We start from the raw sequence: 8,924 nt of genomic DNA, 5'->3' as shown, positions 1-8,924 counted from the left end.
CTGAAGGCCAGGAGTCTAAAGAAAGGTGTCAGCAGAGCCATGCCGCCTCGGAGACTCTGGGCAGACCCTTCCCTTACATCTTCCTAGCTACAGTGGTGGCTGTCCCTCCTTGGTGTTCCTTAGCTTGCAGCAACATCACTCCAGTCCGCCCGTCACCATCCAGTGTTCTCCCGTGTGTCTGTGTTCAAATGTCCCCTCTTCTTCTACGGCCATCAATCATACTGAATTCGGGCCACTCCAAGGACTTCATCTTAACTTGAATATACCTGCAAAGGCCCCCATCTCCAAATAAGGTTACATTCGTGGGCACCAGGGATTAGAACTTCAACATATCTTTTAGGGGGACAATTGAACCCTTAACAAAATTCTATGACAAAACAAGAAGATACATTTTCTTTGTAAGCGTGCTAGTGGCGTTAGGTGCCATACCTTGGACTTCCGCAGCTGTCTGTCCGTATCTTCACATTTACTTACATAAATGCAATCAACATTCTTCCCAGATCATTTTTACCTGATTTATTGACTCTTGTGTTTCATTTCTGGTTTTATGTATTTATATATTTGTTCTTTCTTTGGTCATTTGGACTAACGGCTTTGTGAATTTTTTTCAAAGGCTAAATTATTGCTTTTACCCATCAATATTCGTTTTTCTGTCTCATTTACTCAGTTTTATTATTGCTTGCTTTCCTGACTGTCTCAGCCTTTTTCATACCGTCTAAATATTTTTCATGTAGAGATTCAGTTCACTGTGTTGTGGGGTTTTTCCATTTTTCCTGGCGACATAGGGATTTGGAATAATACAGTTTTTCTAAACATACTCTTTGGGCAATATCCCATAGTTTTAGTATTTTGTACTTTTTAAATTATTTTGATCTTTGTTCTGGACTTTCTTCTTGATTTATGCATTTTAAGACATTTTTTTAAAATACCCTTATAGTGGTACACCCTAAAATTACTTTAGATTTATTTCTAACCTTCTTAAGCTATGGTTGGGAAAGTGGTAAATGGATTTCACCCTCAATCTGGCATGTTCTAGGGGAAATGGCAATTTGGGGGATCCAGGTGTGATCACTGGCTCAACATGTATGTGACCCTGGACATGCCCAACCTCCTAGGCTGGGTACTCTAGCACGTAAGCCATGCAATAGGCCTGCTTCACAGGTCAATCTGGATCTAACTTTGCTTTCAACAAAGCACCAGTTCAAAAATTAAATATAATTGCAAAGCAAGCTAAACATCGGTGTCTAAAGAAAGAGTCTATCACAAAGCATAACAAAAAAATTCTTCAAATCTTTCTTCTCCTTTTACTCAGCATCTCATCCACCTGCTGCTGTGCCCACCCGTAAAAACTGTCTCAACCCACCTGGCCGGTGTGGCTCAGTGGTTGAGCATCGACCCATGCACCAGGAGGTCCCCGGTTCAATTCCCAGTCAGGACACATGCTCAGATTGTGGGCCAAATCCCCAGGAGGGGGCATGCAGGAGGCAGCCAATAGATGTTCTCTCTCATCTATGTTTCTATCTCTCTCTCCTTCTCCCTTCCTCTCTCTCTAAAATCAATAAAGAAAAAAATTCTTTTTTACTGTCCCACCCTGACCCTGTAGGCCCCCTCACCTCAGCTGCCTCTCCTCCTTCTTCCTTCACTTTCTGCTTCCAACTTGTGGTTCTCTGGCCCTCCCAGAGGAAAGTTGCCTGTTGAGCTGACCATGCAAAGGCTGAGGATGGGTGGGGAGAAGGTGAGAGGAAGAGGATCTGGACGCCCTCATCAGGTCACATCTGTGAAGATGCCTGCTCTCCCTTATCTGCAGCCATTGGCTACTGCAAATCTGTGAGTCAACAACAGAGGTCTGGGGACCTCCCTGTGTGCCAGACAGAGGAGGATGTGGCCTGGTCTTGGCTCTCTTCCCATCTCCCGTGTCACCCAGGAGGCTAAGCCACCCACTTTAGAGCACCCACGGCAGATCTCTGAAATGGCACCCCCTACTGGCTGACCCAGGTCTTCCCTTCCGGAAATGGTTCTATTCTGCCCCAGTTAGCTACCATGGCATCACTGCATTTCCTCCACCTGCCTTTGGACTTGTCTCACCTGCCCCGTCATCACCAGTCTCTCACCCCACTCCCAGACGCAGGAGACAGAGTGAAATGCCCGCCAGAGAGAGAATCGCCGCGCCTTCTCCTGCCTCTGGATTCTGCTCCTGCCAGTTCTACTACTTGGAACAGGCAGTGAGTTATTTCTTGACCTTTGGTTATTTCTTACCCTTCAGGTCTCAGCTTAACAGCTAGAGTCTGCAGTACATGCTCAGTGCTTTACAAATATTACTTCATTAGATCTCACAACTACCATATGAGATAGATATTAGCATCTACATTCCAGAGATGAGGAGACTGATGCTCAGAGAGGTTAGCTCCTGGTCCATAGTCCCTCCCCTTGCAGAACTGGGGCTTAAATCCAAAGCCACCTGGCCTCAAAGCTCCCTGTCTCAAGCATGCATTTTCCTGCCCTAAACATCACTGGTTCTGAAAGGTTTCTCCAACCCCTTCCCTCTGTCCTTCCCAACTACCTAAGTCTGTGCCCCTCAGGCTTCAAGCACCCTGACCAGCCTGAACATGGTCATAGCTTGCTTGCCTTTCTGCCTTCATCACTAGACAAGGAACTTATTGAGAGCAGGAAACGGATTTAGGTTGTTAGCTGCTCTATTCCCAGCACCTAGCAAAGGGCTTAAAACTCATTAAGTGCTCAATAAATATTGGTTGGCTTAACGAACGAATGGATGGATGAACAGGGGGACAGATGCTAAGTGCTGGGACATGGAGATTAATAAGACAGTACGCTGCCCTCAGGGAGCACTCGGTATACAGGTATAAGAGGACAGACAAGCCAAGAATGAGGATGCAGGTGACTGCGAGTGGGTGGAGCATGACACCAGTCGGCCAGAGGCAGGCACACAGGACACATGCTCAGTGAGCCCTCTGCAGACAAACGCTCTCCTAGGTAGAACCTAGGACCCGCCAAAGGTTATGAAACCAATGCTGCAGTGAACTCCCTTCCTCCAGGTATGTTATAGGATTAGAACCGTCTCCAAGCTGGAATGCACATCTAGAGGCTGCTCTCAGCCTAAGTAGAAGTAACTATTGTGACTTCCTCCTGCGAGGTTCATTTACTAAACAGTCAAGTGGGATTTCATTTGGTTAAGGGGCAGTGAGCCGTAAAGAACTCTGAGACAAGATGCGGTAAGTGCGGTCCTGGCGCTCCCGATGGGGCCAGGCGTGAGCGACGCGGGAGGGGAACACTGCATTTGGCGCAGGGAGCCAGGGGGGCTGTGCCTTGGCAAGGCAGAGACTAGCAGAGTTTGGGGGTTGTAAAGCTAGTTTGGGTCCTGGTGATGATTTCCAGAAAAAGGGATTCAGACTCTGTTCTGCCAACAGAGTGACACTGGCATTGTGGGAGCAGGGGTGGAGTGTTTACAGCTGTGCCTGAGGATGGCAGGGGGATGCCCGAGTGGGAGGCGGGTCCTGTCACGAGGCAGGCATCTCAAGGGCTCTGGCTGGTCGCAGAGAAGCTGTGCTTTGGGCCTGGAGGGTCAGGTGCCCGCAGCATGGTACGCATCAGGGGTTGAATTCCTAAAGATCTGCTGCCATCTGGGACAAGTTGTAGAAACCCAGAAATATTTCTGGGACTGGGGGGTGGAGGATGTGCAGTGAAGGTGAGGGGAGGAGACAGTGGAATGGACTGAAAATTACAAGCTGTCAGAGACGTTTTCTGCCCAGTTACACTTTTGCAGTTTGGATGTCCAACATTAATTTAAATATTAATCATTTTGAAAAAAAAAAACATACACATGCAAACATTTTTCCTGTTAAACACCTGTCGCCAAGATCCTAATAAATGGCTTTCTCAGCAGCCCCCCTTGCATCAGGGATCTCGGCCCACCCATGCCCCTTTTCTGCATAGCCTCACTTACCCCTCCTGCACACAGTCCTCAAACTGCTCCTCCCTGGGCCCGTCTGGTCTCTCTACTCTGTTCTGTAGCTCCCTAAACTTAGAACACCCAGGACAGCCTCCTCAGACCTCAGCCTGGCCAGCACTGGGTGTTTCCATGGGCGATCTCTGAACTAAATTAGCCAAGTGTCTCTAGGGATACAGTGTCCTCTACTGCTCCAATGCACCCCTGGGGGCATCTAAGCTGGGCCTGAGGGTCCAACTCAGAGGAACAGTCTAAGGCAAAGGTTAAAGCCGATGAGGAGGTTCTGGACTCCGGGCACTGGGCGGTGCAAGATGCTCACCGAAGCCTCAGAAGGGCCCTGTGAGGGGCAGAGTGCACATCCCGCCCGCACCCGGTGCTGCCCTGCCTACACCTCCCGGCAAAGCTCTGTAGGCCGGGCCAGCGGACAAGTGCCTGGAAACCGAAGTAATGGCACAGTGATGAGGGTAGTGGTGGCAGCTGTTTACACACACACACACCATGCCAGGCACTGAGCTAACTGCTTTAAAGGCATTAATTATTTCCTGGAAACCACACCACGTGCACAGAGATTACTGTCATCTCCACTTTACAGACAAGAAAACGGCAGCCTAGAAGGGTCACAGCTCTAGGCCAGTGGTGGCATCAGGTCTGAGCCAAGAGCCTGTATCATTAACCCCTGGGCCATGCTGTCCTTGACGCCTCCCCTGCCTTCACTCTCCCTGGCACTCAGGTATCCCCTGCAGCCCTGGCCTCTGGTCCTCTCCCCTGCTTCCTGGCTTCTCTCCCTGCAGCCTCCTTCCTCCCCTCCCCTGAGGGAGCCCAGACCTCAGCCTCACCTCAGCCAGCAGCCTGGTCAACCCAGACGCTGACTTGACTCCCATCCCCACAGGCCCAGCCCGGCTGCTCCCCACCCTCCCCTAAGGTGAGCTCCAGCCAGGACCCACGTGGGGACAGGGCCCACATTATCCAAGTAGGATTGAGGAACTTGGTCATTTCTTCAACAGGCATTTGCTGAGCACATGCCACTACCAGCATGTAGACACCAACAGAAGTGCCACACTTTCCACACCTTCCTTTCTCCTGGCCGCTGGTGGGGCCTGCGGTCACTTTACTGCCCTGCCTTCACCCATAGAGCTTCTTGGACAGATGGTCCCAGCAAAGCCAGCTCCTTCCCCAGGGCCAGAAGCTTAGCAGCCACTAGCCAGAGGTGTTCCTGGGCATGGTACACCGCGGTGCCAGGGCAGAGGTCGGAGGCAGGCCTGGCACATGGCCGGTGAATGAGGCACTGGGCAGGTTCTCAGACACGGAATGGGTGTCGGGGAGAGGGCTAGAACTGCCTTTCCTCGGGTGTTTGCTGAGGAGGGACACGGAGCAGTTCTGGCTGAAGAAGGCAGACAGAGTCGCCTTTATGTCCCTGCAGCCTGCAAAGTCTTTCGGTCCCTGACTTCATCCCTCTCTCTCACAGAGACCTGCAGGGAGGCCGCCCAGGAAGATTGTGCCAATTTACAGAGGAAGAAACCAGAGAAGGGAAGCAAATCCCCTACTGTAATACAGATAATAAAATAAAACATCAGGTGAATTTCTGTCAGTGCCCTGCCTTGCTGCCTATCTGGATGGGCGGGGCGGGGTGGATCTGACTGCCCGGGCAGAGCCAGCTGCTTCTCATGCAGAGGGGAACCTGGGGTGCATTACTGAGCGGGAGGAGTCCGAGCCTGTTAACAAACATCACATCTCCAATCCAGATGGCGGGGCTGGGGTAGTTATTGCCATTTGTGACCAACACACTCTCATCAGCAACCAAGCTCCTCTGTGACAAATTACGGGGCCTATTATCCCCGTGAAGCCCAGATCCCCAGATCCGAGTGCTCTGCTAGCCTGGCTAGACCCCCACGGCACGGGATGGAGCAGCTAATTTATTCAGATGTGTGACAGCTAACAGGCTTATCTAACTACAGTAAAATAATTTTCTGAATTATTCATGTGATATTTGAAATCATGATTATAGGAACAAATTACCCAAAAACTGGAAATGAAGGCTGCCTCATTAATAATGCATGGGCCGGGCAGGCTGGAGAGCAGAAACACAGAGGACTCTGAGCATGTCCACGGGAGGACCCACTGCAGGCCACACACACGCCCCCGGGGAGTGCTGGGGTCGCACCATGACACCGCACTTCCTCCTGCAGGATGGGTCTGCCTGGGCTTCTCCAGGGCCCCTGCCACTCTCTCCAGGGGTCTTCAAGCCTTGTCTTCCACATTTGGCCAGAACCTCTCTGTCTGCCCCTCTGCCCCTAAGTCCTGCCAGGGTCAAGAGCCGGTCGGCTGCACAGAGGCCAGGGTCTGACCCTCAGAACTGGAGTATGTCTGGTGGGGACACCATCACATCCGCTGCTGTGCAGGCCAATCCTTCTCCTGCCCGGGGCGGTCTGCTTGCGGTCCACCGAACACCCAGGACCCCAACAGTCAATCGCCCTCTCGGGGAGGTCTTGAAGTGGTTCTGCTGGAGCAGGGTGGCCCCCAGACCAGCTCTCTCTGAGACCTTGATAATGAGAGACAGCACAGGACGGAGAAGGCACTTCCCCATCTGTGTGGAAGCTCTGGTTTCTGCAGATAAGCAGCTGAGAATGTGGGCGGAGCGTGTGGGACATTAGGGCTTCACAGGGCTGCCGTGAACCGACAAGGAAACCTGCACAACTCAAGCAGCCTCTCTGGCCTCAGTTTCCTGTTCTGGCAAATGGATTAGTAGTGCCTGTATGTCATAGCATCCTATGACGTACAGGATCATTTTAGAAGGAAATAAACGCGAGCCCAATTGGAGAAGCTCTTTGGTAGTATAAATGTTCCATGGTAAAGTCACCACCATCCAATTCATTCACTCATCTAATTACACTCTAACTGTTCCACACAGGGTAACAGTAATATCAACAAATATCTGTGAGCCCCACCCCTAATGCCAAGGTTTGGCCCTTAGAGATCTGGTCCCCCTCCCAGGTCCCATCCTAGGTCTTCCAGGGGGTCTTGTACTGGCAGAAGCTGGAAGGCTTCTCTCCCCAGAGGCGGCAGCCTCCCCGAGGCCAGTTTGAAAGGTTGGGTGTTTCCACAATAGGCTGGGTGCCTTGAAATCCTTAGAATGGCAGTGAGGCAGCACCAGCACCAAGAGGCTCCAGGACCCTAGAGCCTGCACCCAGTCTGGCCCCCTCCAGGCCGAGGCAGAGCTGACGGGGGTGCTGCAGCTAAATGTGGGAAGAGAGGGGGAACTTCTCTAGCTGAGGCATTTATGGCCTGAGCAGGACCTGGTATCCTCGATCCAACAGCTGGCCTTCCAGAGGGACACATGAGTCCTTTGGACTGCCTTGAGCGACTTCACCTTATCACTGTCACCCACTCACATTGCACAGGACCATCCCCCAGGGTTCTTCCTGACAGCAGCATCCACAAGTCCACTGGCCTCCTCCTGGAGCCTTGTTAGGGCAGAACCGCCGCAGTGAGTGCGCGGGACACCCACAGTCTGGACCACAGAGTCCTCTGACCAGACATTGAAACAAGAAGTCAAAATCAACCAGGAGGCAGCAGGCTGGGAGAAGCAATCTAAGTTATCAGGCCAACGTCCAGATGTGTCAAAGATGACGGCACCCTCACTCCCAAAGCAAGCTGACAATCTTGTCACGCTTTGTTTTTGCAGAACAACAAATGTGTTCTTTTAAAAGTGAACATGAAAAGTATACAGGCAACCCCATTTTGCTGTGCTTCACAATACTACGTCTTCATCAACATGGAGGCAAGACCCTCCACCAGCAAAAAGACTGTTACTCACTGAAGGCAAAGGTGATGGTATGCATTTTTTAGCAATAAAGTAATTTTAATTAAGGTATGTACATTCTTTTTTCAGACTTAATGCTATTGCACACTTAATAGACTACAGTATCATGTAAATATAACTTTTATATGCATGGGGAAAAGAAAAATTTCATGTCACTCACTTTATTGCAATATGTGCTTTATTGTGGTGGTCTGGAACCGAACCCACAATATCTGCAAGGTATGCCTATATGTGAAATTCATGGGAGGAGCAGATGTAGGTATGGGTATGTGCCTCACTTCTGCCAGCCTTGACCAGATAGGTGATTCTGAACTATGTTATGACCTCAAAGAAACTACAATAAGTCCTCACTTAATGTGGTCGATTGGTTCTGTGACTTTAACATAATAACATATAATGAAACCAACTTTACCATAGGCTAATTGATACAAACAAGAGTTAAGTTCTTAATTATCTCATCAACATGATAACAAAACGACATTGAATGAACAGATGTTATTCAAGGACCCGCTGTACATAAACCTTGAGGGCTTAAGACGGTTAATAGAAAAATGAATTCAACCCAGCAAGTGCTTGCTGCACACCCACTGTGTGCCCCAGGCTGCGGGAGGCAGGGATTTGAAGAGAGGAGGAGCAGGAGGAGACACAGCCCTAGTCACAGGCCCTCACACACTCTGGCAAGAGCCAGATGCAGCTATGGTTAGGGGGCCTCCGGGAAGGCTGCCTCACTGACCTCCCAAGCTCTGCTCCACAGCCCATTTCCTGATTCTCCATTCTCCTCTATGTCTATCCACGCAGACTAGACAGATGATGATTGATAGATAGGTAGATGATAGATAGATAGATAGATAGATAGATAGATAGATAGATAGATAGATAGATAATAGATAGATAAAAAGCACTTGTTGAGTGAATGAGTGAAGAGCAAGCAGTTTCTCTGCGTCCTCGCCTCTGGGCCCCAGTTGGTTTTGAGGCGGGAGGTCTGAGCTGACCACAGATGCAGGAGTAATGAGAACAAGGACAACAGAGCCCCATTCTGCTGGAACCTCAGCACCAGGCACAGTGAAGGGAGCAGATGAAACACCTGAGAAAGCCTCATTCCTCACTCCAGGGGACAGACAAGACAGGAGGAAACCCAAA

Source organism: Molossus molossus, unplaced genomic scaffold (genome assembly GCF_014108415.1).
Source record: "Molossus molossus isolate mMolMol1 unplaced genomic scaffold, mMolMol1.p scaffold_m16_p_4, whole genome shotgun sequence".
Lineage (NCBI taxonomy): Eukaryota > Metazoa > Chordata > Mammalia > Chiroptera > Molossidae > Molossus > Molossus molossus.
The sequence above is the reverse complement of the archived record's forward strand: the minus strand, read 5'-3'. Positions refer to the sequence as shown.